Below are 8,451 nucleotides of genomic sequence, written 5' to 3' on the forward strand. Positions count from 1 at the left end.
GCAAGATAGCTTCTTCTTCTTCTTCTTCTTCTTCTTCTTCTTCTTCTTCTTCTTCTTCTTCTTCTTCTTCTCCTTCTTCTTCTTCTTCTGGAAGGGATGACAGGAAGCTGGTCAAGACAAGGTGTGATTTCACAAGTTAGAGTAAGATCAAGTCTTCTGGGAGGGAGATGAGTCAGACAGGAAAGGAGCGACCTGAAATACATGTTATTGCTTAGGATGCCAGCTGTTCAGAGCCCAAGAGGAAGCTGCTGGTAGAAAATGAGGAGGAGAAAGTACTGGGGGAGAGGGAAGGTTGGCTGGCTGTGAAGTAGATAACTGTGTAGTGGCAGGAAGTTGCCATTCCTGACTACTAAGTTAGTTTTTCTTCGTTGAGTAGATGAAGCCACCTGCTGACGGTAAAAAGCAGGGAGGAGACAGACACGGGTTTTCTAGACTGGAATAGGTTTTTTTTAGATTTTAGGAACTTTATTTTCCTTCCACCTTTCCCTCTGCTCAGGTGTTTGCAGCGGCTCAGGACCACTCAGTGGTGGCTCCAACCCACTCGGTGGCCTGCGCTGTGGGAGCTGCTGACCAGTCCTCAGCGGTTGGCTGCACACTCCAGTCTTCTGTCGTGAACTGCTGGATAGGCACAGAGGGTACTTGTACACCCTCAGACCAGTCGGCGACCTCAGGATGAGCCACAGTGAACTCAGGAGCTAGCTGGTGTGGTCCATTCGCCCTGGAACTCCTCCTTGGTCACAGCCTTCGCAGCAGCCTGCTCCTCCTTCTCAATCTCCTCTGGGTCTCTCTAGAAGTAAAGATCAGGCATAACCTCGCATGGGTGCTCACAGGAGATAGTACCTCGCATGCGGAGTACTTCCCTGGCCAGTATCCACCACATCAGACCCACTGAGTGAGCTCCCTTGTTGTTGCATGGGATGGCAATGTCCACATAGCGCAGGGGAGAATCTATGTTACACAGAGCAATGGTGGGCAGGTTGACATAAGAGGCCTCCGTGGGGGGCTGGTGGTCAGCCTTGGGATCAGTCACCACTAGAAGTCGTGGCTCCCTGAAGGCTGCTTGGATCTGGTTAGTGAAGGTCCCAGGTGTGAAGCTGCCAGCAATGGGAGTGGCTCCTGTGGCAGCAGCAAACTTCAGCACAGCTCGCTGGCCAGTGTTCCTGGAGGAGATGACGCTGACGTCAGCAGGATTCTCAATGGCAACAATAGCTCGAGCAGCGAGCAACAGCTTCTCCCAGGTCCTCTTCAGATTTATGATGTAGATACCATCACTTTTCCTTTTGTAGACGTACTGCTCCATCTGAAAGTCAAGATTGGTGCCACCTAAGTGGGTTCCTGCAGCAAGGAATTTGAGGACATCTTCCTCCTTCATCTGCAGGACGTCAAGGGCGCCAGACATTGTGAAAGTTTCCCTTTAAGTTACAATGGGAATCAAGAACAACGCCGTATGGACCCGTCCCCGCGTAGCATGGAAAAGCTAGACCAGATGCCCTCAATAGCATTAACTCTCAGGTTGACATAGAATCACCAGGAAAAAAGTCTCACTTGAGTAATCATCTTTTTCAGGTTGGTCAGTGAGGAACTGTCTTGACTAGTTTCGCTAATGCAGGAAGGTCCCACCCACTGTGGACAATACTATTTTCCGGACAGGTAATTCTGGTCTATATAAGAATGCTTGCTAATCATGGACCTGTCTGAGAGTATGCCAGCAAGCAGTGTTCTTCCATGGTTTGCTTCAGGTTCCTGTACCCACTGGTACAATACAGGGGGGAATATTATGGGAGAAACTAACCACTTTCTGATTAGATTTAAAGCTTGGTCTACATTTTGAAACTCAGGCCTGGTACTGTTAACTGTGCCAAAACCTGTGACTGTCTAGATCATAGGCCCTAGAAGTTCGCGCGCGCGCGCACACACACATACACACACACATCTCAGAGGACACTCAACTGCCCAGCAGCTTAAGTTGTTGAGGGATAATGGCTGTTAGGTGTGAAACGCAACAGAAGTTAGTGCCCAAGATTAGGAAAAGGTGGTTTGGGACCCAGGAGTCGAAGTTTGATAGTCCACAGTTTTGCTGAAACTTGACCATGATCTCATGCATTCTAGACACTGTTGCATGGCATGCTGAGATCAGGTCTCCTGCCTTAAAACTTTCCTCTACCATTTACTGTGAGGAAAAAAATGAGGCAAGATTTTGTCGTTCTGGTTGTCCTGGAACTTGTTATGTAGACCAGGCTAGCCTTGAACTCACCTGCCTCTACCTCCAAGCACAGGGACTAAAATATACACCACAATGCCTGGCTCCATAAAGCAAATCCTTAACTCTTTGACATTCAGTATTTGTATGCATGTAACATGAACTTGCTTCTAAGTATAAAACAGCCTTTATTATTTCCAGCAGACTATAAGAATTCTTTTCCTTATGCCCTTCCCTTGTTATCTAAATATAGCTTGTCTATGAAGCATTAAGCAGCTACCGAATCTTGTCTTGGATTATTACCCAAAAGCTTCAGTCCACATCTCTAACCTCCTAGAAGGCAGTGTGGGAGGAAGTCTCTGCAGCCGAAGTCCTCCAACTAAACTATTTCTGCCACTTGTGTTTCCTGCTCACTGACCTCACTTGGGGAATGGGGAGATCCACATGGGGCTTGATGAATAGCATTGCCACAGGATTTAGCTCACTCTATAAATAGGACATATATTTCAGTGGTGGGATTTATAAAGTTCTGTGGTGCTAGACTGTAATAGGACTGGCTTTACCATAGAATTTGTCCATGTCTGGTCTAGGAGACATTAATCAGTGTGCTGGAGCCTTGTCTAGCATTTTCCTGGAGGCTGAGCTGGGACTGGTATCAGTGGAGAGCCAGGGGTAGGAATGGGATTCTTCAGCAATCAAATTTTCTCAGCCTGGGTGGGTGAAGAAATATGATATTTTCCTACTATAGAGGTTCCTAGCCCAATGGTCTCCCAAACTAAAAATTTGGAAAAACCAAATGTGGCTGAGGTACAGCAAATTTTATTTTAATAACAAGTCTTATGAGTATAACATAAAGATTATTCATTAAAATCCAGAAGTTAGCACCAGAACTCCTGAACCCTTGGACTCCTCAACATGAAGAAACTGGGATATTATCATCCCAGTGTAGGTATGAAAACAGGAAGTTATCCATCCCTGCTGCCACATGAGATACCTTGGACTAGATCATTCATTCACAAGGTCTTACTTCTGGGGATGAGAAGACCAAGATCAAGGCACTGGCAAGCTCAGTGTCTCATGAGGAATAGCTCTTTCTTTCAAGATGGGTCTTTGCTCCTGCATCCTCCTGCTGGATGACTGCTGTCCCCCTATATGACAGAGAGGAGGGACTGGGGACCGCTCTCTGCTGTTCATTTTTAAGGACATGAATCTCAATCCTGATTACAGCCCTCATGACCTAAGCACTTCCTAGTGGTCCCACCTTCTGTGTCACCATGGTAATAAATTTCAACACACACACTCACATCACTAGAGGAAGACTGGGGAAAGGCAATAGTCCATGTCCACTCCATGAGGTACCCACAGATACCTTAATTATACTTCAGGCTGTTATTTGAGCCAGGACCAAGACTAAGAATGATCCAGTAATTTATCCATAGACATAGGAACTGGAAGACAGAATACTTCCAGATCACAGGTAAGTCCAAAATGCCATCTAAGGGTTGTAACTCACTCAGGATAGACAACTTTGAGAGCATGCAGGCAAGTAGTTTCCTTGTGGAGGAAGTAGAACCCAAGAGGGCAAGGATTTGAATACTGAAGTGGGCTGGGGACTACCAGGTGACAAAGACATCTGCTGCACAATGCCTGATCTGTCACCAGTGCTCCATGAAGGTTGTAATTTGGGTAATGGCTGCTTTTCTATTTTTCTTTTCACCTCATTTTCTATTCTTGGTCTGTTCACATGAAATATTTAACTTCGATCCCTGGTCTAAAATTAAAAGCTCAGGTTAGAACAATGTGCACAAATGAATCACATGTTCTCAAATGGTTCTTGCTTAGGATGACTGGTCAGAGGAAAAGCACCATGTATGAGCACAGTTCAAGGTCACTGTGCTGTCTTATTTCTTTGGCTTTGTTGCTAGAGAAATGAGTATATTAGTATTTACTTACTAGCCATTCAAGCTTTTCCATTCATCCCTGAATTGTAAACATGAGCCCCAAATCCCAGGCAACACCAATAGGACAACACAATCTTCTCCAAAGCTCATGTAATTTAATGCCAAAGTACTAATTGTAACAGCACTGTAAGGTGGGGCCTTTCAAAGGTAATAGAGTATCAGGGTTCCACCCTCATAGTGAGAATACTAGTGTTCTAACAAGACAAGTCAAGCTCTTTGTCTCCTTGCCTATGTTTTTCGGCCATGTGATGATGATATAGCAAGAAGGCCCTTACCATATACAGCATCTTTCTCTTGAACTTCTCAGTTCAAGAACAAGAAACATATCTGAACATGATATAATTATCTTAGTCTTGAGGATTCTGTTTCAACAGTAGAACCTGCAAGACACCAACCATACCTGACTTAAAAACCTAACAACTATTACTAGAATCAAATGTTTTCAAGAAATCTTCACAGAGAAGTGGATTGTGATGGCAGAAGAATGAGGCAGTGCCTGGGAGAGCACAGTCACATTCAATAGATCATTTCTGTTTTCTCTGGTAGTATGAGTGGGTCACTGTGAGGGTCTATCACAAATTGCATTGGACAGCTGGGGTGAGTTATATTTAGTGGTGAGAGAAGAAGAACTTCCAAAGATAGAACGAGTGCCTAAGCTCTGCTGTCTAAGTTCATACTTGGGGGCAGCTGACAAAATGGGATGGTGGAATCTAAGCCAGAATAAACAATCACACAGGGCCAAAGCAGAAGGGAGAAGCAGAGGTGGCAGCATGGCTCATCCAAATGATGTTCAATGCCCTCCATGGATTTTGCCTTCAGTTCTCATTTCTCTTCTGGTGGTATTTATAAAACCAAATTCTCTTTTGTTTTGATTTGTTTGTCTCTCTGTATCTTAAATTTTTGACCTCTCCCTCCATTCTGTGACTGATAATGCAGGGAGTCCTGGGTGGAATTTTTATTTAGAACCAGCTACATGTGGGCAAAGTAAGCATGCACTATGGGGTGTGGCTTTAACATTTGAAAGAGATGCCTGTACCTTACCATCTGCTCTCTGGTCAGCATGCAGCCTGTGATTTCCTGATAAGTATGAAGCATTTCCATAGAAAGCTTACATGAGCTAGGATATCCAAGACCCAGAGAGACAACGCTAGATCTGAGAGCAGTGATGAGCTGATACCAGGACCAGCCTTGATCAGCCAGGGGCTCACTGGAGTGACTAGGACGCTTTCTGATCAAGTTTTCTTTGCTTTTTCTCCATCTTGCTTCCTCTTGTGAGGAGGGTCTCTGAAACTCGTTCATGAGGTGGACATCATCTGAGCATGGTTCCTAGGGGCCTACTCATCCCAGCAGATGTTTAAGTGCTCTTAGGGAAGGTTTGGTGTGTGTGTGTGTGTGTGTGTGTGTGTGTGTGTGTGTATGTGTGTATGTGTATGCATGTGTGTGTGCATGTGTATTCATATATTTATATACTTAATAAACAACATTAAACATAATGGAAGGTTCACAAAAACTTGAGTTAAAAGGTACAGAGATTTTCCTCATGTTCCCTACTCCAGCATATACATTCCTCCTATACACACGAACTCCATATCAGAGAGGTGTGTTTGTTACAATTAATGTGCATTCATTGGCATACAATAAGTGTCCAGAGTCTTTAGTTTAAATCAGCGTTGTATATTCTGTTTGGACAGATATATAGTACATGTGCCCCCTGACCAGTATTAACATGAAGTAACTTCACTGTCCTAAAAACTATGTTTCACCTTGCTTTCTTTCTCATCCCTGACATCTCCTGACCCATTTACTATCTTCATGATTTTTCCTTTCCAGAATGCCATGTAGTTAGAAGTTCACATTAAGTGACCTTTTAGGTCCATGTCTTACATTAAAGTAAATAAATGCATTTAAAGTTTCTTCTTTTCATACCTTGGTCATTCATTTGTGTTTAAAAAATTGTCTAAATATATCAAGTTAAAGACAGAAATTATTGGAATGAATAAAAATACTAGATCCTACTATATGTTGTATAAAATAAACACGTTTTAAGGATAAAGACACATATAGATTATAAATACAAGGATGTACTAATATATACTACACTGACACCAATCAAAAGAAATGGAATAAACTGTGCTAATTTCATACCTAAGTGAGCTTTAGAACACAGAAAGTTACTAGGAATTAAAGTGAAGTGTGGTGATTTAAATTACAATGCTCCTGATAGGTTCATATATTTGAATGCTTAGTTATTAGGGAGTGGCACTACTTGAGAGGGATTAGGAGGTGTGGCTTTGTTGAGTAGGTGTGGCATTATTGGAGGAAGAATGTGACTAGGGGTGGGCTTTGGGTTTTCAAAAGTTCAAGCCAGGCATCTTCCTGATGCCCATGGACCAGGATGTAGAGCTCTCAAATACTTCTCCAGCATCATGTCTGCCTGCGTGCATTCATGTTCCCTGCAATGATGACAATGGACTAGACCATTAAAATCATAAACAAGGCCTGTTGAATACTTTCTCTTATAAGAGCTGCTGTGGTCATGGTGTCTCTTTGCAGTAATGAATACTGAGTAAGACAAGGAGCATTGTATGATAAATATTATCAATGTCTACATACCAGCTCTTGGTATGCAAACCTAACAACATAGCACTGGCATACATAAAACATGATGATAAGGTGATTATTGATATAGAAGTTTGAGATCTGTCATATTACTATTTTGTATCGATTATTATTGTCTTTTTCTGTTTTTATCTTCTTGTTATTTCATTTATGGTTTTAATTAAAAATTTTATGTTATCCCATTTTCTCTCTTTTCTCAGACTGTTAGGAATTATTTAAAAAAAAAGAAAAGTTTTTCAGTGATTACCCTAGCCTTTTAACATAGATTTACAACTAAGCCAAGTTCTATACATAAACACTATCTCTGATGTATTTTTACCTTAAAAATAGGCCTCTTATCTCCCCATCCTTAGTCAATAGTATAATGTTAAAATTGATGACATATTGGAATCAAGTCAGTGGAACAAGAAACTTCTTAAAGAATGACCCAGGTTTTAGATTTTGAAAAGACTCAGTTGAGCAAGCAGACCACAATAGTTTATTTGGGAGATCATTAGACTAAAATGACTCACTTGGACACTGTCTTAGTTTGGATTTCTGTGAAGAGAAACCATGACCAAGGCAACTCTTATAAATGCAAATATTTCATTGAGGCTGGTTTACAGCTTCAGAGGTTCAGTCCATTGTCATCATGGTGGGAAGCATGGCAGCATGCAGGCAGACTTGGTGCTGGAGGAGGAGCTGAGAGCTCTACATCTTGATCTGAAGGCATCAGAAGACAGTCTTCCACAGGCAATCAGAAGGAGGTTCTCTTCTGCACAAGGTGGAGCTTGAGCACTAAGACACCTTGAAGCCCAGCTATGCAGTGAAGCACTTCCTCCAATAAGCCCACACCTATCTGAATAAGGCCAAACCTCCTAACAGTGCTACTTCCACCACATTACACTCCCTGGCTCCCAAAGGCTTTTTCAAACATATGATTCTATGGAGGTTATACCTGGCCATAGCATAATGCAAAATACATTTATCACAGTTTCAACTATGTTTAAAAGCTCAAAGTCTCTTCTGAGATTCATGCAATTTCTTAATTGTAATCCCTATAAAATCAAAATCAAAATAGTAGATCACATACTTCCAACATCACAAGATATACATTACCATTCCAAAATTCCAACTCTTTTGCTGCCCTGGAACTTGCTCTGTAGACTGATTTTTAAACTCAGAGATCTGTATGCCTGTTTCCTGAATGCTGGGATTAAAGATATGTACCACCATGCCTAGACCTAAGCCTCTCTTTACCTTTTCACAAGATCTTTTATAAGTTCAGGATTGTAGTTCATTCCAGATGTAGTCAAGTTGACAACTGAGAATAGCCATCACAATCTATCCTTCCCTTGTCAACTTGAGACATAATCATATCTTCTTATGTCCAAATAAAAATAATTGCCAGGTCATAAGAACACATAACGTGATATCACTACCCCTCACTGAACTGCAAATGCATAAACAATAAGCTTAGCTGGGTGGGATCTTGCCCTGAAGTTATCACTCCCTTAAATACATTTAATATCCTTAAAGTCAGGATTTAGCTCCATTCTACTTCCTGGTGCCCCTTTAATTCTTAAACCATGCATTATGTATTTTTCCTTTCTAAGCTTACTATGTTTGATTAAAATGCTCCTCATAAGAGTGAACCACAAGATAAAGTCTAAACTAAGGTTTTTTGTTTTT

General features: G+C 41.9%; 1 pseudogene across 1 annotated transcript; it reads right to left on the minus strand.

Annotated features, from left to right (window-relative positions):
- Window positions 1-510: 510 nt before the first annotated feature.
- LOC116092366 lies at window positions 511-1,399 on the minus strand (annotated as a pseudogene). The gene has a single exon (XR_004119221.1). The product of XR_004119221.1 is annotated as a 40S ribosomal protein SA pseudogene (transcript).
- Window positions 1,400-8,451: the final 7,052 nt, after the last annotated feature.

Source organism: Mastomys coucha, unplaced genomic scaffold (genome assembly GCF_008632895.1).
Source record: "Mastomys coucha isolate ucsf_1 unplaced genomic scaffold, UCSF_Mcou_1 pScaffold15, whole genome shotgun sequence".
Taxonomy (NCBI): domain Eukaryota; kingdom Metazoa; phylum Chordata; class Mammalia; order Rodentia; family Muridae; genus Mastomys; species Mastomys coucha.